The following is a 21,101-nucleotide window of genomic DNA, read 5'->3' as shown; positions in this document are numbered from 1 at the left end:
CTGGCTGGAGACCCCTTTCCTCCCGGGTCTCAGAGCCCCGCCCCTCCCCACCCCCGACCTGAGACTTGGGAATGAGCAGCTTTCTGGGGGAGCCTCTGGGGTGAGTGTTTGCACAGTTTGGTGCGATGCAAGAAATCAATAGCCACAAGGACAGCCCTCCTTGGCAGGTTGCAGATGAATTCTGTCCTCTGACCGCACAGTTGACTCCGTCCCGTGGGAAAAGCCATTCTGGGCCTGTCGGAGATCATTCCAGTATATTCCTTTACTCCACGTAATGTTTTATGGAGCTGAGATTCACATAACATAAAATGGGCCACGCTGCCGTGAACAACCCAGGGGCATCCAGGACATTCACAGCGTGGGGCGACCTCCACCTGGGTCTGGTTCCGGGACACTTGTCACCCCAGGGGAGCCCCGTCCCCATTAGGCAGTCACCCCCCCCCCCGCCCTCCCCCACCCAGCTCTCCACTTCTCCTTCGAAGAGAAGTAACACCTCGTTGGTTCCTCATGAATAATGAGTCAAATAACATTCTTCACATGTCATTTTTTTTACAACGACCTTTTAACAACCGTCCTGCCCTTGGCTGAGCCTCGGTGCCCTCCATGGGGTGCGGGGGCTGAGAATCTGGTCATGGTGGGGGGGGAGGGGGTTGGTGAGCTTCCCACGTGGGCTTTCCCCGTCTTGTCGCCTGGGCGAAACTGAGTCACCGTCCTGGCTGGGGCTCTGCCCCCCCAGGCGATGCGCACTGGTTCATCTTCCCGTGACCGGTGGCGTGTAGTGTGTGAGAGGTTCACAGCTGTGGAGAGGGCTCAGTGCCAAGAACAGAAATATATCTGAAAACAAGAAAGAAATCCCATAGCGTTCGGAGCCCACGGGCGTGCGCTGTAGCCATACGCGGCCGCAGAGCAGGGCAGAACCTCGCCGTGGAACGGTCTTGGCCCCCGTGCTGGTGGCCGGGACGTGGCCTGGCCTGTCCCCAGAAGGCTGCGGGCCGCCTGCACCCCCTGCTCCCGGCAGACTCAACATGAAGCGTGATTTTATTTAAAGCCTCCACTTGGTGAGGGCTGAACCTGTAAGTGGCCCGAGTCACGATTAGTCTGACTCGTGGGCCCTCGCCCTAGCGGGACCGGCAGGTTTTGAACTCTGTCATCCGCGACCCTGGCTTTTCCCACCCCTGCAGCCGTGTGGGGACGTGGGGACTGGCCTGTCCCAGCTCTGCAAAACCGGCAGCTGCGGGCGGGGGGTGCCGACTTGGAGCAGGAAGAGAAAGCCCCCGGGGAGCCCCACGGAGTAGATCCGGCGTTCCGGGAGACGGAGCCTGTCTGTGAGTCGGGCCGGCTCGTTCGGAGGACAGACGGCTGGCGTGAACTTCAGGGCCATCCTCAGCTCAGCGCGGGCTGTGGCTGCATCGTGGGTGGCCGTGGAGGGCGGCGTTGGTCTGCGGCCCTGAGTGACCCGCGTCGCCGTTAGCCAAAGCCCGGGATCTTAGGACATGTTCGTTTCTTCAGGTTTTAAAGAAAAAAAGTTTATTTATTTTGAGAGAGAGAGAGAGAGAGAGAGAGAGTGAGCGGGGGAGGAGCAAAGAGAGAGAGGGAGCGAGAATCCCAAGCAGGCTCCGTGCTGTCAGTTCAGAGCCCGATACAGGGCTCGAACCCACGAACTATGAGATCATAACCTGAGCCGAAAGCAAGTGTCGGACGCTCCACCAGCTGAGCCACCCAGGCGCCCCGTTCCTTCACTTTTCACGCATTCTGTCATCTTGTAAAAACCTGTTTTGTAGGGAAAACAGGGCTCACGTTATGCAGGTGTGCCCCAGAGAAAGGCATCTCCAGGCCGCGTGACTGCTCCTGCGAGCTTAAGGGGAGACCGTGGGTGTCAGCTTCCCAGCTTTGCGGGAGACACAAGGACCACAGGGCTCGTGACCCTCCCTCTGGGAGTTAGGAAGGCACCCTGTCGGAGTCATGGAGCGGAGTTCCCCACGCGTCCCGGCGTCTACACCAGCGAGAAGCTGAGTTTCCGGGATTTGCGACTCAGCGTGGCCGAGCCGTTTCTAGGCTTGTCCGGACCAAACCGAGTCCGGCCAGCTGCTGGGAGAGGCGGGTTGCTGAAACTCACCCCACCCTCTCTTAAATCCAGCCCGCTAATCCACGGCTGCTGCAGAAACACACATCAGCCCCAGGGCCAGCGGGACTCCTGGGTCAGAGAGGCTGAGGACAAGTGGTTTCTGTGCATAGGCCACTCCCCACGGGAGGAGGCAGATGGGGGCGGGGCGGCTTTTCCAGGTTTGTTTTGACAGCTTTCTTGTGTGGACACGTCTCGTGGAGGCTGGCGGGCGTGCCCGTTGTCCCTTGGCTACTGGACGAGGTACGGCGGCCCAAAGGACACACACCCACAATTTGGTGGCACTGTGGTCTTTATGTCCCCTTATATATTTAATTCTTTGGGGACGTTGTTAGTTTAAGCTGTCGAGGGTCTGCTGGGAAGGGAGTTTCGCTGTGAACACCTGCCCGTGTCCCATCCTCATCCATAGCTAACACAGGCCTCTGGAAGGTCCCGGATGGTCGTTGGCCATGTTCCTTCTAGAAAATGCTTCCCACTGACAGTGGGGAGCCCTGGGTTAGAGGCTCTTGCACATGTGTCTGCCTGAGCGGGAGCCCCAGAAGTTTTCCATCTGTGGGATATTTAAGTCACCCACCACGTCCTCCTCAGAAAGCCTGTCATGTGGACTGCACCACGTTCGGGGAGAGAGCGTTCTGTGGTCCCAGGGATCCTGGCCAGGCCTTCCCTGCCTCCGGGGGCCCAGGGAGCTCCCCTTCCGTGTCAGGAAACCCCCACTGTTGTTACCTTTCACACTGTACGTAGTCTGCTTGCAAAAGGCAAATGAAAAGGAAATGCTTAAGAAGATTTAAAAGCATATTCTAGAATGTGTGTCGAGGTGGAAAATCAGCTCATTTGAGGGATCACCTTTTCCAGTTTGGAGCGGTTCGTGAGTTCCTTGCGCGGACGCAGAGCGGTTGTGCTCTTCTGTTCCCGCTGCGGCCCATCCGTGGTGAGGGTCCGGGGGACGTGGCCTGAACCCAGGAGGCCTCTGTGAGTCGCTGACCGCTGGCTGGGGTGTCCTCCCCGTGAGGGCAGGGACCGGGCCGTCCGCGAGGCTGGCTTCGAGCCTCGGGATGGTCGGGGTCACTCACTCGTGCTTCAGACCTGTGCCCTCTGGCGCTGTGTCGACACCCTCCAGGCGCAGGCGGTCCACGTGTGGCTGGTCAGAGCCGCGGGTGTGGACATGTGCCTGCCACAGGCTGGGAAGACCTGGGCTCAGGAGGGGCTGTTCACTACCCTGTTCGTGGCTGTGAGTTGCTTGTGATTGTCTTCGGATTTGCGTTGGGCTGAGTGAAAGATACTGTAAGAACTAATTTCAGCTGTTTGTTTTTACTCTTTCCACATGACTTCTGGAAACCTCTGAAATCGCACACTTGGCTTGAATGTGGCTCACCGGGCGTCTCGGTCGGCAGCACGGATCCAGCAGGGGGACCCTGTTTCTTTTGGTTCCTGCATCTGCCAGGCCCGGCCCGGGGGGCTGGGAGGCCCTGACTAGAAACAGACACTCAGGCTTTGAGAAAACCGCTAGACCCGCGTTAAGCGCCACCGTTTCCCCTTTTCTGTGGACATTTACGGACAGATGGCCGGCCCTTATCAGACAAGTGGGATCGGCGCTCGTTTGTGTTTCTCCGGCGCGGGGGACCCAGCACTCTGCTTGGCGAGCGCGCTTGGGCCCCGAAAGGCCCCCCAGGCTCCCTGTTCTCCAAGCCTCCGTATCCCTGTTTCCCGTGGACGCAGAAACATGCGGCGCGGTGGCCCGACGCCCCCCGCCAGCTGTATCCTGCACGCAGCTGTTGGTGAGCCGAGCCCACGCGGCGGTGACGGAGGGACCTCCGTTTAACCCTGTCCTGCCCCCAGATGCGCGGCTGCGTGGGCTTCCCTGGGTCCTGCTGACGGGGGCCACCGTGGGGGCCGCTGTGGGCCGCGCGGGAGTCCCGGGAAGAGGCCCGTGGGCGTTCCCACATCTGGCTGGGCTATTTATATCCCACAAAGGCCCGTTTTCCTCTGAAAGCGTGGGCATGTGGCAATGCTGTCATGCACACGGGCAGAGCCAGTGAAACGAGCCTTTCATTAAATGACTAGCTGGTGCGTCCAACACGTTCTCATCCATGTGCCCCGGCCTCGGGGCGTCACATCTGCCCTGCTGCGTGCTGCCGGCACGTGTACTGGGCGTGGGCGGAGTGCGGCCCCCCGGGGGGCTCCACTCCCAGTGTCCTGTGTCTCGATGGCATGCCCACGCCCCCCCCCCAGGGGGAGGACAGGCCCCTGCAGACCCCCTGTCTGCACTGCAGTCCCGTGCAGGGCAGCGAGATGGTCCGGGGTGCACGGGAGGGAAATCCAGTGGGGAGGGGTGCGGAGAGGAAGAGCCTCATTGAGAAGGGCGGCTGAGGAAGGGAAGACAGCACCATGCCTGGGTTGGGGAGGAGCGCTTCAGGCAGAGGGGACAGCAGCTGCAAAGGCCCTGAGGCAGCAGTGCGCCTCCTGTGTTCAGAGGACGCGGGGAGCCTGGGGGCTTCTTGGCGCTGGGGGCCCTGAGATGGGAGCCGTGGAGCCAAGAGTTTGGAAAGGCCCGCAGACTTCCGGGGAAAATGGAGCACCTGGGGTGCAGGGTGCCCGCGTGGGAGGCCGTGAGGTGGTCTGGAAAGAGGATGGAGACACAGGCGAGGGTGCAGCAGCCGGGCTGGGACGATGGCCCGATTGCCTCTTGCTGAAAGGTGGAGCCTGGGGTGGGTGGGGGTCAAGGATGCCCTTAGGTCTGGCCGACCGACTAGAGAGTGGAGGCCAGCCCCCCACTCCCCCAGGAGGTGTCGGCGGACCAGCCGGGGCAGAGGGCCAGTCTCCCAGAGGGTGGGCAGCCTGCCTGGGGAAAAGCCTCATTCGTTCGTCCATCAGCTGAGGTTGGCTGTGCGGGACGCGGGACGGGCCAGCCCCCGGGGAGCCCCCGCCACAACTGGAGAGACGGGTCAGGTGCACGAAGGTACGAAGGTGGGGAGTGGCAGGGTTCCCAGGGGTCTCAGCAGGTGGCTGTGCGCCGGGTGGGGGCGGGGGTGCGGCAGAGGTCCTAACGGGCACCCACTGAGCTCTGCGGGGTGCTGGCCGCCAAGGCATCTAGAAGCAGGGCTGGGAGTGTGGGAGAGGCAGAGGCCACCCATGGGGAGCCCTGGCCTGGTTTTCGGAGTCTGTGCAGCCTATGTGGTTGGGGACAGGAGTGGCTTTAGGAAGGAGGTGCCTCCCTCCTCCAGTGTAGACCTCCTACCCTACCCTCCTCATGCCTGCCCCCCCCACCCCCCGGGAAGGGCAAGTCACCACCCAGGGGCATGGACGGCCCCACCTCTGGGTCAAGCGGGACCCTCCTTTCTGCAGGCACATCTGCCTGCTGCCTCACTGTAAACCAGGAGGGGCCAGGTTGTGTTCATCACAGAGGAGAGTTCGTGTGTCTTGTGGTCTCGGCCGTATTTGAGGGAGGGGATAATTACTGACCGGCCCGGGCTCCCTCGTGAACTTGGACCGGGTCCCACTTGGAGCCGCCCACCCAGGCTCCGGGATTGGTGTTGTGGTCCCTTGTAGCATGCTGAAGAGTGGTCCCCAAAGAAGTCACGTCCCAGGCCCTGGAACTTGAGTGCCACCTTGTCTAGAAACAGGCTCTATGCCGACGTGATTCAGTTATGGATGTTGTGGGGAGGCGACCCTCGGTTGCCGGGTGGGCCTGAAATGCCATCACAGTGGCCTTCTGGGAGGAGGTGGCAGGGGCGGGCAGGGAGGCTGAGACACAAGAGAAGGTGACGTGAACACAGGAGCTGAGATTAGAGTGGTTTGGGCACAAAGGCCGGTTTTAGGTGGCAGCTTGATGGGCTGCCGGTGCCCACGTACTTGGTCTGGCAGCCTTCTGGGCATGACTGTGAGGGTGTTTCTGGATGAGATTAGCGCTTGAATCAGAGGGCCCAGGAAAGCAGACTCCTCCTCAGTGGGGGTGGGCCTTGTCCAATCAGGTGAGGGCCTGGATGGAGCAGAGAGGCAGAGTAAGGGAGAACGCCCTCTCTGCTAGGCTGCTTTGGGCTGGGTCGTGGTTCTGTCCCGCATTCAGGACTGGGCTGGAGGTGGGACTCACACCATCTACCCTCCCGGGTCTCCAGCTTGCCGACAGCACATCTCAGGGCCGATCAGCCTGCACGACTGTGTGATCTGATTTATTATACTAAACTCTTTACATGTACACGTCCTGTCGATGCTTTTCCTCTGGGGACCCCGACTAACCCAGTGGCCACAGATTAAGGGATGCGGGCAGCCACCAGACGCTGGCAGGGGCAAGGGAGGGTCCCGCCCGGAGCCTGTGGAGGGGCCGCGGCCCTGCTGACACCATCGTCTCAGCCCGGTGAAACCGATTTCAGACTCGTGGCCTCCAGAACAGCAAGAGAATAGATTTCTGTTGTTCTGAGCCACCCAGTTTGCGGTCCTCTGTTCGAGCTGCCATAGGAAAAGAAGCCAGTATACACAGCCAGTATAAACAGTGCTCCCCTAAATACCCTGGCCACACGCACAGGCTGTTATTCCGTGCGTGGATTTCAGGGAGCGGGACCACTGGGTCAGGGCGTGTGTCTCTTTGTTTTGGAGATCTTGCCAGAGAGGTTTGCCAGCGTATCTAACGGTGGGTCTTTTCCCCGTGAGGACACGCGCCTGCCCTGAGCCAGGCCTGCGTTCTCAGCAGTGGGCGAGCGGGGTCTGTCCGACTGTCAGTGCGCAGGGGACGCGGCCGCGGCTTTGCTACGTGACGCGTGTGTCCCTGCGTGCTGGTGAGGTAGGGTCTCTGCGTTCTTGTTCCTCCCGGGCTGTGTCTGTGTCGCCCATTTGTAGGGCTGTTTGTTACAGGGACTGGTGATCCCTTGCCGCCTTGAACATGCTTGTTCCCTGCCCTGCTGTTCGCTGCTCACTGTCGTCAGTGTGTCCTTCATCATCAGGATCAAGTCCTTTTACGCTTGACTGTGTCTGCGTGTCTTCTACGACTTCTGGCTCCGGCGTCTGGGAGGCGGATCACACGGCTGTCCCTTGATTGCCTGGCTCGCACCGTATCGTCTTGTGTACTTGGGTCCAGCCCTCGAGCGTGTCTAGGATGCTTCTGTACAACGTGGAATGAGGTTTTCGAGGGAGGGGAGTCTGTGTTTATGTCTTTCCGGTGTCCCGGCACGAATCGATAATCCACCCTTCCACCTGTGAATCGAGCTTCCGCTCTGCTCTGCGTCACTCCCCCGTCAGCGGGGCCCCTCTGGGGACTGTCCATCCACCCCCCCACCCCCCGCCCCCGAGCCGTGCGCCGGCACCTGACGGGTAGCAGCCGTACCGGGTGTTTCCGTGCGGGTGAAGGAACCCCCTTCCCTGCGCTCCGTGACACGAGGGGGCGTCGCATGAGTGCGCGTGCACGTTGACGCGTTTTTCGTGGCCTCTGGGCGGAGGGCGGTCCGGGTGGACGTACGATAGTGCGGCCAGGGGCAGCAAGGAGGACGGTGTGGTGGCGATGGGAGGGAGAGCCAGGCAGAAAGGGACACGGAAACCGTCGCGTCGTGTACGATTACCCCTCTGTGCACACAGGTTATTGAGCAAGGGGAATAGTATCTGAGGAACGAGGCATCAGACAGGCAGCAGGGTTATCCTGGGGGAGAGACAAGACAGCACATCCCACTGGCTCCGCCACTGTATCCGGATGTGCCGTGGCGTGGGTTTCCTCTGGGTGTGGGTGTTCTTACTTTGTGCACGGTGAGGTGTGCGTGTGGATGGTACAGGTGTGTGTGTGGGGGGGAGTGCACGTGTACCATGAGGGTGTGTGTGCGGGAGCGTGCGTGCATGGTGGGGGTGCGTGTGTGGGAGCGTGCGTGCATGGTGTGAGGGGAGTAGTGCACGTGCACAGTTAAGGAGTGCGCATGCACGTGAGGGTACGTGTGCGGGTGCATGGTAGGGGGTGTGGGGGGGAGTGCGTGTGCACCATGAGGGTGCGTGTGCAGGAGCGTGCGTGCACGGTGGAGGAGTGCGCATGCACGTGAGGGTACGTGTGCGGGTGCATGGTGGGGGGTGTGGGGGGGAGTGCGTGTGCACCATGAGGGTGCGTGTGCAGGAGCGTGCGTGCACGGTGGAGGAGTGCGCATGCACGTGAGGGTGCGTGTGCGGGTGCATGGTGGGGGGTGTGGGGGGGAGTGCGTGTGCACGGTGAGGGTGGGGGGGGACTGCACGTGCACCATGGGTGTGTGTGTGCATAGTGGAGGGCTGACGTGCACGGTGGGGCGTGTGCGTGCACGTTGTGTGTGCAGATGTACCATGTCGTACACAGGTACCACGTGTGTGACTTTGGCTGCCCTCGCAAACTCATACCCAGGCACTGACTCAGAGCCTGTGAACAACGGTTCCTTGCTTCCCCGGATGCCCTCTGTGCCCTGCTGTACTGCCCGAGCTGGGAAGGCCCCACCCCTGCTGGGAGCCCGGTGAGGTCAAGGCCGGCACTTACCCCCCCGTGACCCCGGCCCCACCCACAGCACAGGGGCAGGGGTGCCTTGAGCATCATGCCCGGCACCCACAGGGCTGAAAGCTGGCAGGTCCGCAGGAAGACACCGGCCTGAGCAGGCGTGGGGCGGGGTGGGTACGGGTGCCGCAGGCCAGGGCTGTCCAGTCCCGCTCTGCCCCCGCAGGCCCTCCTTTGGTGGCTGCTGGTGGCCCAGCCTGCTCCACAGGTGGCAGGCACCGGTGGGTGGGGACCAGGGTACACATGCCAGGCAGGCTTATTTCTTTCCCAAATACCCGCGTGACAGAGTCTCCACAGGAGCAGATTGTGGTACATCTGCTCCAAGGTCAGTGGAAGGTGACCTGGGAGCCTCCCTAGGGAGAAAGATGGGGAGCAGGCCCCGTGGGCAGGAGAGGAGGATGGGGGGCGGACCCCATGGGCAGGAGGGGAGGATGGGGAGCAGGCCTCCCAGGGAGGAGGAGAGGACAGGGAGCAGGCTCTCTGGGGAGGATGGAGAGCAGGACCCCGTGGTCAGGAAGGGAGGGTGGAGAGCAGACCCTCTGGGCAGAAGGGGAGGATGAGAGGACAGGGAGGAGGCCCTCTGGGGAGGAGGGGAGGGCGAGGAGTAGGCTCTCTGGGAGGAGGAGAGGATGGGGAGGACGTTCTCTGGGGGGGAGGACGGAGAGCAGAAACTCTGGGGAGGAGGGGAGGGCGAGGAGTAGGCTCTCTGGGAGGAGGAGAGGATGGGGAGGACGTTCTCTGGGGGGGGGGGACGGAGAGCAGGCCCTCTGGAGAGGAGGGGAGGGCGAGGAGTAGGCTCTCTGGGAGGAGGAGAGGATGGGGAGGACGTTCTCTGGGGGGGGGGGGGGACGGAGAGCAGGCCCTCTGGAGAGGAGGGGAGGGCGAGGAGTAGGCTCTCTGGGAGGAGGAGAGGATGGGGAGGACGTTCTCTGGGGGGGGGGGACGGAGAGCAGGCCCTCTGGAGAGGAGGGGAGGGCGAGGAGTAGGCTCTCTGGGAGGAGGAGAGGATGGGGAGGACGTTCTCTGGGGGGGGGGGGGACGGAGAGCAGGCCCTCTGGAGAGGAGGGGAGGGCGAGGAGTAGGCTCTCTGGGAGGAGGAGAGGATGGGGAGGACGTTCTCTGAGGAAGAGGGGAGGGTTTTGTGCAGGCCCAGGAGGGAAAGCCAGGAGCAGGCATCACTAGACTGGAGTCTGAGATGAGAAGGGCTGTGATCAGTGATCAGGAAGCAGCCGTGAACACAGGGGGTGCCTCGGGAGCCGGCATTCGGGACCCTACGGCCCTGAGGAGGAGCCCCCAGGCCTGAGGGGTTGGTACCATTTCCCCTCTCCTCTGGGTTCCCCGTACCCCCTTGTCCAGCCAGGGAGCTGTCCAGGCTGTGCCCAGAGCCCAGGGTCCCCCTTGAGATCAGTACCCCGGCCACGTGGTCCCTGGCCCTGCTGTGCCGGGCTCTCTCACCTCAGGGCCTCCGGGTTCTGTGCCTGGGAACTCACGTTCTGGCACGTGACTGGACGACGGCCCACCCACCACACAGACCCCCTGGAACATCCCCCGCGATGGCCCCTCCATCGAGGCCTTGGATTTCCTGGGGGGTCAGGGGCATGGTACTCGGAAGGGCCTGGGCTGTGTTTGAAGGGTGTGCAGCATGGCTCGCGTGGCTGATGTGTGGAGGGTGCCCCAGCAGAGGGCAGGGACGAGGGGGAGGGGGGTCCACGTGGCCGAGAACGGCAGTGGCGCTGCATGGGCTTTGTGCAGGGGAGGGGTCTCCGGGAGAGAAGCCTGTGCCCTGGGTGGGCCCAGCGAAGGTCAGGTTCAGAGAGAGGGTGATGGCCCATTGTCTGTCTGAACTGTCCTTGGGGACGCTGAGGCAGGATGTGCTTTGGGGCCGTGACTAAGACCAGAATTATATATGGTGTGTTGATGGGCCAAGTAGGTTGAATTAATGTTTAAGATTGATACTGAGATGTGGTGAACCCGAACACAAGTCTGTTTTCATTTGGCCAAAACTTGTGCAGTGAGTTCTTTGCTACTTTTTTTGTAAAGGAAAGTCAGTACAGTACCTGGCCTGCAAATAGGCTTTTAAACAGTAGACACTTATGGGGCGCCTGGGTGGCTCAGTCGGTTGAGCGTCCAACTTTGGCTCAGGTCATGATCTCGCGGGCGGTGGGTTCGAGCCCCGCGTCGGGCTCTGTGCTGACAGCTCGGAGCCTGGAGCCTGTCTTCGGATTCTGCGTCTCCCTCTCTCCCTGCCCCTCCTCCGTTCATGCTCTGTTTGCCTCTCAAAACATAAATAAACGTTAAAAAAAATTAATAGTAGACACTTCTCTTGCTTCTTACTGAGCTCCGGGTGAACTCCGGGGCCGGCAGTCGTCCTGAGATGTGCCTGCTGAGCTAGCCTGGAGTCAAGTGCACTTTTTCAATGGAAATGGGATCCAGTTCAAAACACCCTGTTCTTTAAGTAGCCAGCGCAGGACTGTAAGTCTGAAAACATCCTCAAATTGCAACGCATACTGCAGACTTCATAAACGTCTCAAGATAGGTAAATTGTATGCAATTGCAGTCAAAGAACATAATTCTGGAGTTCGTTGCCTCAAAATAGCTTTGAGGCCAGAAACATTTTTGGTCTGTCACAAATGACAGGATAAAGCATGTTCTTAACGCAGGTGTCCCTGGGGCCTCTGTCAGCCTGCGATGCGGGGGTTTGCGTCTGGTTTCCTTGCGTCTGGTTTCCAGACCTGCTCAGCGCCCCCAGCTCCCCGGGCACCCGCCATGGAGTGCGCCTTCTTGGACTTCCCACGCGTGCCGTCATGAGACCGGGGAGGCCGTGAAAGTTGCCCCAAACCCACGGGAGCCCGTGTGAGCTGCACCTGCTGTGGCCACCCTGCCTTTCCTTCTCCTCCCCCTCCCCCTCTCTTTCCCCCCCTCCCCCTCTCCCTCCCCCCCCCCCTCCTCCTCCTCCTCCTCCTTCTTTGCCTGGTGCTGGGGGTGTGGTCACCCAGGCTCTGGGAGGGCGGTGGAGGAGGGAGAGGTCCCGGGGACAGGGGCCTGGAATCAGGCGGCCTGTTCTGTGCAGGGCCTGCCTCCTTCTCATCACCATCTTACTGCGTCTCCTGCCCCGGCTGCCTCGTGGGTTCCTAGGCGCCCAGTTAGAAGGGGCAAGGGCCGTCCGCTTCCCGGCTGGGAGGGACCTCATCTTCGTGTGCTGGGCGCAGGGATCTTAGACCCGGAGGTGGGGACCCAGCACGTGTCTGTCCTGCCAGGCTGCACCCTCTGCACCTGTAGCACGGCGTCCGTCCATCGCGCAGACGTGGCCAACCCCTTTCTTGCTCATAACCAAGGCTCGAGCACTCGGCGTGTTGTGATGGTCACCTGTGCCCGCCCAGGTCACATTTCTGCTTCCTTCAGCGCTGGACGCGTCAGCCAGACCTCCGTCCTGGTGACCGCTGTGACGGGAGTCAGCACAGGCTGTAGGGGGCACACGCAGGTCAGTGTCCAATGTCACCGAGCACCGCTGTGTCCCAGGCCCGCGTCCTCCTCTTGTGGAGGGTGGGGTCGCCCACGGCTTCTGTGGGAGCCTGCCCGCCCACTGCACATGTCCTTGGGCTTGTTCGAGACCAGGGTGGGCGCCACCGTCCCCTCCGGGTGCCTCTCTCCAGGCCTCCAGGTCACACGGGCGCCAGTGCTGTGGGTGAGGTGCACCCACAGGGGCCAGGAGGCGGCGCTGGTCCCTCGCCAGCACTTGGTTTGGTTCCCCGGGTGAGTCGCGCTCTGCCCAGCTGTGCCGTGGCCCGCAATGTGCAGGTGCTCTGCCTACGTCCCTGCCTCATCTGCCCTGACTGCAAACCCAGGCGCCCCGACCCTCCCCGTTTCCAAGGCCGGATGCTCGGAGGGGCCGAGGGGCTTCCTCAGGGCCCCTCAGAGCCTGCATGCTCGCCTGTCCTCATCCCGGAGCCCCAAGCCCTCGGTAACCGCGGTGGCCTGGCCTGCAGGACCCTCGGGCACTTACTGTGTGTCCTCACGTGGCTCTAAGTGGCCTTTCTCCTGGGGGAAGCACACCCCTTCTCCTTCCTCGGCCTGGGCCCTGAATGGGCCCACACACAAGAACAATCGAGCCCACATCGTGCACAGCCCGCCATTGATAGGGACGAGAATGGGGCAAGCGTGTTCCACGGCCCGAGGGAGGCTCGCCGCACCGCCTTGTCCCGCTGCTGAAGGGCGCCTTGTGGTCCCCGAGGCTGGTCCCAGAGGCCCCGCCCAGGCTCATCCCCGAGACTCCCCCTCCTCCGCGTCAGGACCGAAGCCCCTGCAGCAGAGGTCCGAGGAGGCGCCGAGGGCTGGGCCGGCGGGGTCCTGAGCGCCGTCCTCCCGTGGCCAGTGCCCGGGAGAGGTGAGGCTGGCCGGGCGGGCGGCAGGGGTTTGGCGGGCGGCCAGACGTCCAGTGTGTTTCCTTTTTTCCTGTTTTACAGAGGACATGACTTGTCACGTTCCAGTAGAAAACCCAGAGCTCGCTCAAAGCCCTGGGTACGAGAATGTGTGAAAATCCGAGCTCTATCTTGCTGAGTGTTTGCCGCCTGTGGTGGTGTTTGACCCCTCCCCGAGGAACGGGGGTGCTAGCGGCCAGCCCCGCCTGGCTGGCCGGGGACTGTGCACAGGGCGGCTGGGTCCCTGGCGCACCTGTGTGTGTCATCAGCCCTGCGGACGGACGGACGGACGACGGGCTCTCGTTTTCCCGGCTGTCGTGGCTCAGGGGAGGAGGAGGAGACAGCTGAGTTAAGGAGGCCGGCATCCTTCTGGCCCCCGTGACCGAGGCACGAATGGCCAGCCACCCTTCCCGAGGACCGGAGGAGCCTGTCCGTGAGAAGTCCGTTTGTCTGTCCCGCTGGCCAGCAGGCGTGATTCTGGGCGGGCGCTCTGCTGGCCTGGGCGTTGTCCCGGGTCCCCGCCTGGGGGGCTGATGCAGGTCCCCGTGGACGCATCTCGTGCATACTCTTCAAGGAAGCTGGTGAAGGCCGTGGGCGCCGTGGGAGTGGCCGGGGGCAGGGGACACCAGGCCTGGCTGTCCGGGGACGGCGCTGGGGAGGGCCGGTGTGGGTGGAATGTGTAGGCCAGGCTCCCGACGCTGGCAGCTCTGTGCAGGGGAGCGGTGCGGCTGCCGTGCAGGGTCTGGGCTGGGTCGTGGTGGGCACAGCCACGTGCACGCCAGGCGCCCTGTCCAGTCTGGCCTGGAGACCTGGGGCAGGTGCAGTCCCTGGGGGGGCGGGGCTGTGAGACAGGGCCAGAAGCACCAGGAAACCCGCAGCGCCTGCTTGAAGAGGCCGCCGGTGTTTAGGGGCCTCCTGAAAAGATGCTGTGCGGGGAGAGCCCGGGGTCTGGGAGCTGCTGGGGCTTGTTCTGAGCTTGGAATTCAGGCTGGAGGGGCTCTCCACAGGGTGCTTGTTAGCCTTCTAGAATTGGGGTAAAATTTGCATTTGAATGACCGCTCTGGCCAAGATTGCCTTGGAATGTGTCGGTTTCCTGGTTGTTTTGCATTTCAAGTGAAGAGTCTCTTAGATCTTTATCCTACCGGCAGTTCTTAAAGCTAACAAACCCTACCTGAAGGTTGCCCTTCTCCTGATTTCCCTGCGTGCCCATCTGTGTTGGCACCTCCCACGCAGTGCAGGAACCCTTCCCCACCGTCCTGCAGGGAGCCCCCGGGGGGCCCAGAGTTCTCAGAAGGCAGACCGGTTATGTTTGGACTTCCCAGAATGAAAAATCACGTGTTGATTACCTCTCAGCATCAAGAAATCAGAAGTCCACCAAAAAAAGTAATTTGTTTTCTAGAAACAGAACCCAGGAGGTGTGCCCGTACGGGGCCACATTACCAAAGAGCAGGAGGGGTCTGTAGGGGCCTGCAGGAGGCAGAAGACTGGCTCCTGTGGACATCCATGTCCAAATCCCTGGAACCTGTGACTACAGTTCACCCTTGAACAACGTGGGGGTTGGGGGCACCGACCCCCGCACGGTTGGAAATCTGTGTAGAACGTTCGTCTCTGCAAAGGCTTAACCACTAATATACTGAGCGTTGACCAGAAACCTGACTGATAACCATCAACAGCCAATCAACACTTACGTTGCATGTTGCTTGTATCCCTGTGCTGTGTTCCTAGAGTAAAGGAAGCTGGAGAAAAGAAACCGTCATTAAGGAAATGGTAAGGAAGAGAAAAGACATTTACAGGAGGAGACTGTATCTATTGAAAAAAATGCACGTGTAGGTGGACGGTGCGATTCAAGCCCGTGTTGTTGAAGGGTCAACTGTATGTTGCCAGTGGAGGGACTTCACATGTGTGATTAAGTTCAGGCTCTTGAGATGGGGAGATTATCCTGGATTCTCTGGGCGGGGCCTAAATGTAATCACAAGGTTCCTAAATGAGAGAGAGTCAGGAGGGCAGAGAGGAGAGAGGGGGCTGCTGGTGAAGGGAGAGACAAGCTTTTCCTCTACTCTCTTAGATCCTGTCAGTGGGGCCTGTGAATTAAACTGACAAATGACAGATTAACAGGAAAAAAGGCACCTACGTTTTAATACCGTCACATGCGCAGGAGCTTTTCAGAAAAGAAGTAAAAACCCAAGGAAGCAGTTAGACTTGGGGTTTGTGTAGGGTTGTAACCAAGGGCAATAAATTGGTAAGCGACGAGATAAAGGGAAGGCGGTTTGGGCTCCTAGGGGCCGTAAATTGTGGGCAGGTGACTAGGAAACTGGTAAGTAAGGGATGTTTCGTAAGGTCCGGTCTGCAGAGTCATCTTGGTGCCTTCTCAGGGACGCTTTTACGAAGGGAAATCTGTGTCCGGCTTTTATGCAGGATGCTATTTTCTCAGTTGCCTTCAGCTGAAAACAATCCTTCTGCCAAAGTGGCCTGCCTGGACATGGCCTGTTCTGACCCTCTTCACTGGCTCCTGAAGACAGAGGAAGGGACGAGATGAGCCCAGGAAGGTGGTGGCCTCAGGAAGCTGGAAAGCCAAGGGAATGGATTCCCCCCGGAGCCTCCAGAAGGACCCAGCCGATTCGTGGGTGCTGGCCCAGCAAGCCCCACGTCAGGCTTGTGAGCTCGGAACTGCTGTGTAACAGATTTATGTCGTGTGAAGCCACTGAGGTGGTAGTGATTTTCAGCCGTAGGAAACCAACGAGGCCCCTCGGGGTGCGGTCTTGCGCTCAGAGAAGCTTCGCGTCCATTTACAGGGACATGGCCACGAACGTGGCCACGCAGCGGAGAAGACGCGAAGGCCAGCGTGCAAGTGCATCCTGCGGGCCGGTGGTGCTCGGACCGTAGCGTGTCTCAGGATCACCTGGAGGGCTTGTGCAGACGGGGGCCGTGGGGGGCGACCCACGTGCGTGTGCCCCCAGGACCCCGCTCGCTCCTGCTGCTGGTCTGGGACGGAGCTCTGAGCCACTCCCTGTAGGCGTGGGCGCAGCTGGTGCGTAGAGCAGCGGCGCCAGCAGCTCGGGAGGAGCCGACGTCCCGCCGGTGGAGGACTGTACCCCGGGAGGGGACGGCGTGTGTCTTGGGACGTGTGTGGGGCTCGGCTTCTCTGAGAGGGATGGGGCGGGAGGGCGGGCCGTCGCTGGGCCAGGCCGGCCAGACCCCTTCCTGCCCCAGGGACCGGCCAGCGCTGTGCACGGGGTGTCGTGCCGTCAGGGTCAGTTGGACGGGCAGGCCCCCGCGTGCATGCGCAGAGGAGGTGTGAGCCGGACCTGGGAGAGCGCTTCCCCAGGGCCACACGGGCAGCGGCCGATCCTGGCAGACGCAGCCAGCAGCCCCCGGTGCGCGTGAGGGCGGCTGTGGGTTCCAGATGCAAGAGCCCGCGGCCCACCCTGGGCGCCCCGCTGCTGCCACACTGCCCTGGTCGGATTGTGCCCCGTCACGGGTCCCCGTGTGTCCTCGCCCGTGAGGCCGGCTGGCTTGTACGTCCGTCAGCGCATCCTGACCTTTGAGTTCCACACGCAGCCCCAGTCGGACCCCAGATGTCGGACCCCCTCCTTCCTCGGCCACGGTTCACGACTTGGGGTGCCTGTTTTCCAGCTCCGTGTTTGCGGGGGACACGTGTGGGCTGCCATCCTTGCGGCTGAGGACTAGCTCTGTGTCAGCAAGGCCAGCGGATTTATTTCCTTTACGGTTGCTTCCGGCTTCTTCTGGAATGTCCTGAAAGCCAGATGGTTGGAGCCTTTCTCCAGCACCCGGCCCCCGACCCCCTCCTGCGGGCCCGATCGCAGGACGCGGGACCCCCACTGCCCCGAACTCGGGTCTGGGGGGAAGTGCTCTGCGTAGGGTACGATCTGAACCTCGAGTTTGGGGGAGGTGGCATCATATAGGAGCGAGAAACGTGACACTTCCCGCCAGTCACTGTTGATGTCCCCACGGGGGCCTTCGGGGGAAGCCCACGTCAGCTGCCTCTCCCAGACCCGTGGAGAACCACGGCTCAGCTGTCCCCCAGCTCTGACCCTGGACTCCCCTTGCTTGTCAGCTCCCGCCCGCTTCCAGAACACGCACACACAGAGGCACAGACCCATGCCACACACACACCCCACACACCTCCCACACGGCCACCGCGCACATGCACACCAAGCACACATATAGTGGCCGACCTCCCCTCAGGGCTCTTCTGGACCTCAGCCTGGAGTGTGTGGCCGGGAATCTTGGTGGGAAGAAGGGTTCTTGTTCCCGAAAGCAGCCAGCACCCTCTCGACGGCCTCACTTCCTGGAGTCCGGCCTACACGGGGGCGGAGACCCTGACCCGCCCTCCACTGGGCGTCCCTGGGGGTGGTGGGGTGGTGGGAGGGGCAGCCATGGGGCAGGAACCAGGTGGACGAGGCTGACTGTGACTGACCAGGCGGGCAGCCCGAGCGATTTTTCAGAAGTCTTAACTGTGTCTCCCGGCCAGGGTCTGCCAGTCCGGAAACTCAAACGGCTGGCGACAGGTGTCAGCCCTGGCCCCCGAGGGCAGTGCTGTGTGCGTTCTCCACTCACGGAGTTGGCCCTGGCGGAAGGGCAGAGTCACCGGGAGCAGAAGGTTCTAGAAGGGAGCAGACCCCGCTGGACCCTGCCCCTCACTCCACGTGCAGGGAGCCGTGTGACCTTCCTGCCACTCCTGTGTCCCCTCGAGACAAGTCATGGAGAGGTCAAGGGCTGAGTGCTGGGCCCTGGGTGCCTGGTGCAGGCTGTGGAGCCCGGTCACCTTGGAGGGCACGGGAGGCACCTCTGACGCGGGGTGCCCGTTCCTGCAGGAGGGGACATGATGCTCCAGCAATCTAGAATCGGCAGAAGACGTGTCAACAGGAGGAAAGCAAGTGGAATTTCGTGAACAGGGGAGCCCCAAGGATCTGAGACGCTAAGAAGTGACCGAAGCAGCCTGGACAAAGAAACGGGGGGCTTGGGCTCTGGGAGCACCGTCCCGCTCTGCAGCCTTCTCGGCCCCGTTCCCGGTCTCCGGCGACACGGGTGCCTTCCGCCTCCTGGAGGGGGGGGGGGGTCCTTCACACGGGGAGTGCATTTCCCGCTTCAGAGGACAAGGGGCCAGAGTGTCTTTCTCGCGAGGGCGGTTTCTCAAGCCCCTTGAATTCTATGTGTGCGGACACCCTCACCTTGTGTTTCTGCCTCCCAGAACGTGGGAGTGCCAGCACCCGTCTGAGCCCGTGTCCGCTTCTTCCGGCGGGCTCTCCACCTGTCTCGACTTGGGGTGCCGAACCCCGAATGGGGGCAGGAGCTGCGGGGAGGAAGCACTGACGGCCGCGGTCTCGGGGCTGCACCTGCTGTGGTCCGGGCGTGTATTTCTGTCTACACGGCCGGGCTCACCTGTCACGGGGTACGCGGTCAGCCCGGCTGGCTTTTTGTTTGCTCGCGGTGCTGTCGTTAGGAAAGGCCCCCACCGCGTGTGCCTTAGTGTTTTGGGCTCTCACTGAGGCGGCTGTGATTGTGCCCCCTGTTAACAGCACCCCCTCAGATCTGGGCCCCCAGGTCCCCCTTAGGGTCCCCTCCTGGCTCTCCTCCGGGTGTGCGAAGCAGCAGCCCAGAGCATCACGGAGAGGCCACCTGGTCTGCTCTGACCACAGTCTGCCGGCCTGACCCCTGATTCTGCCTTGTTTGCAAAGGCCAGTGTGTACTCGGGTCCTCCCGTGACGGCCATTCAGGGCTCCCTCCCCTGACTGCAAGTGTTGGGGGGAGGGGTCAAGCCTGCCTCAGGTGGGTAGGCCGGCGTGGGCCTCGGCAGATGTGGGTGGAGGGATGGAGAAACCAAGGCAGGGCAGGAGCTGTGCCTGGCCAGCCTGGGGCAGCCCTGGGCCTGGCTGTTGGGGATGGCCCTGTGCCAGCCCGCTGGCTGTGTGGGTGCTGGTGACACTTTCTCTCTTCCGAGGCTCACGGTCCAACCACTGACCAATTCCGAGATCCCGTGGCAGCCACGCCTGAGAGTGGGGAGGGCCCTTTGCTTTATAGCCCCCGAGAGACTGCCACGTCCCGGGGAGCCGGCCGGCTCATGCCCGTTACTAGACGTCTCAGGAACGTGCCTTCTGGGGAGTGCAGCGTCCGAGGCAGCCGGCTCTGCTCCCGCAGGCCTCACTTTCCGGGCCCCGGGGCCTGTGCAGGGTGCGCCCACGGGGGACCTCCCTCCTGGCCTCGGCCTCGGCCTCCACTTGGCTTCCTGTGTGACCCCGACCACCCACCCCACCCCACCCCCGGGTCTTCTCCCTCTTTCTGCCTTAGAGTGTGAATGTCAGGTCCCTGCCCGGGTCAGTATTCACGCCAGCAGCTCCGGTTGTCAGGGTCCCTGAGTGAGCAGGTGCCGCTCTGCCCGGTGACATCCCTTAGGACTGGACCTGAGGGTCAGAGGCAGAGACAGGAGCACACAGAAGCGCGATGACGAGGTGGCTTTCCTTGGCACTGAGGGCAAGCTCTTCCGCTCTGAGCTCTTTCCTGGGGGGGGGGGGGGGGGGGGGGGGAGGGCAGGGAGGTATACAAAGAGCTCAACCTGAAACCTGGCAGGTGGTCATTTTGCGGCTCTGCTGCGATGGGACCCTCTCCCCAGAGGCTCAGCAGACCCCGTTTTGTGCTGGGTCTGAATCACGTCATCACGGACAGCAGCAGTTCTGTCCTCTGTGCCGAGTGAGGGGTCTTATAAAAGCCTGCACACGCGTGAGGCCAGCTCTGTCTTACAGCTCAGAACCTGAGGGCCAGAGCACGTAGGTGGCCAGGGTCACACGGCTCGAACCTGGGTGGCGGCCAGGCTCTGATGCCCTGGCTCCTGTTCATCCCTCTTGGCGGGTAAATGGGTGGCCAGCCCTCGGCGGGCGGGGCAGGGCACACGGACGTGGAGGAGGAGGAGGCGTTGACCACGGAGAGATGAAGCCGTGAATGCCCCCTCCCGGCAGAGGGGGCCACGGGGACAGAGGTGTCCCTGAATGTGGCGGGAATGCGCTCCTGGGAGCTCAGGCCACCTCCCCATTCACTGCAGGGTAGCCTGAGAGGCTGAGAGACAGAATCTGGGGACACTGCAGATGTTTGCAAACAGCATGGTTGTTCTGGAGGAGAAACGCTGAAAAGTGCATTTTCGAATATAAGAGAAATCAGGAGGTAGAGTCCGAAGAAGGTATCTAGAAATGCCCCTGAGGTCGCTGGCCCAGAACTAGGTGCTGCTTGCAGCTGGCACCCATCCCCCACCCATCCCCGTGACAGGTGGTCTCGGCCTGGCGCCGGGCCCGGAGATCAGGTGCACCTGGCCGCGGCGGGCTCACCTGAAAAGCAGGTAGCACCGCCCCGGCGGGATCGCGGAGTCTGCGTGCGTGGGTGCTGGGTGCTTGGGGCGGGGGCCAGCCCGGGCCGCGCAGGGCGTGAGCCTCCCCGACCGCTTTTGACGTGAGTAAGTGGACGTTCGGTGCTGTTGTATCCTGTCCTCCATGCGTTTAATGATACATTGTGTCCATCCGTCCTCATCCGTAAGCGTTGACCGATGCGTTGACCGGATGGTTTGTGTCGCCTGCATAGCGTGCTATGATGTTACTTACTTAGCTGGGTCCTGACAGCTACGCATTTAGACGATAAGTCTTCGCTGATGAGGCCGCGTGGACGTCAGCGTTCCCGGCTGGCGTTCTTCTGAACTGCTGAGGCCAAGGACACAGGCCTCCGGTGCTTGTCGGAGTCCTCGGGAGAGCCTGGCCGCCGCTCCGCCCTCACCGGGTGGGTTTTGCAGCCTGGCGGCAGGCACCCCCAGACAGGCAGTAACTTGTTTCCCACTCAAGATTGAGGGGCCCTTGGGGCGCCTGGGTGGCTCAGTTGGTTAAGCGTCTGACTTCGGCTCAGGTCATGAACTCCAGGTTTGTGGGTTCGAGCCCCGCTTTGGGCTCTGTGCTGACGGCTCGGAGCCTGGAACCTGCTTCAGATCCTGTCTGTCTCTCTCTCTCTCTCCCCCCCTCTCTCTCTGCCCCTCCCTTGCTCACGCTCTGTCTCTGTCTCTCTCTCAAACATAAATATTTAA

The 21,101-nt window shown here is 61.9% G+C and overlaps 1 protein-coding gene and 1 long non-coding RNA gene across 4 annotated transcripts in view; one reads left to right on the top strand and one right to left on the bottom strand.

Annotated features, from left to right (window-relative positions):
- SEMA4D (semaphorin 4D) overlaps positions 1-21,101 on the top strand; it is a 95,734-nt gene that overhangs the window by 26,692 nt on the left and 47,941 nt on the right. Inside the window, exon 1 of one of the 3 annotated variants that reach the window (XM_043566802.1) lies at positions 12,892-12,990. The exons of the other annotated variants lie outside the window; for them this stretch is intronic. The gene's annotated coding sequence lies outside the window, so the exon portion shown is untranslated. Of the gene's footprint in view, positions 1-12,891; positions 12,991-21,101 lie in introns of those variants that run through there. 3 annotated transcript variants of the gene reach the window in all.
- Positions 530-7,387, bottom strand: LOC122475114. The gene is made up of 2 exons (XR_006295096.1): positions 5,634-7,387; positions 530-834 (listed from the first exon to the last, which is right to left on the bottom strand). It is a non-coding gene; the product is annotated as an uncharacterized LOC122475114 (long non-coding RNA).

This window comes from Prionailurus bengalensis, chromosome D4, assembly GCF_016509475.1.
Source record: "Prionailurus bengalensis isolate Pbe53 chromosome D4, Fcat_Pben_1.1_paternal_pri, whole genome shotgun sequence".
Taxonomy (NCBI): Eukaryota; Metazoa; Chordata; class Mammalia; order Carnivora; family Felidae; genus Prionailurus; species Prionailurus bengalensis.
Note: the sequence above shows the minus strand (reverse complement) of the source record. Positions and strands in the feature narration are given on the sequence as shown.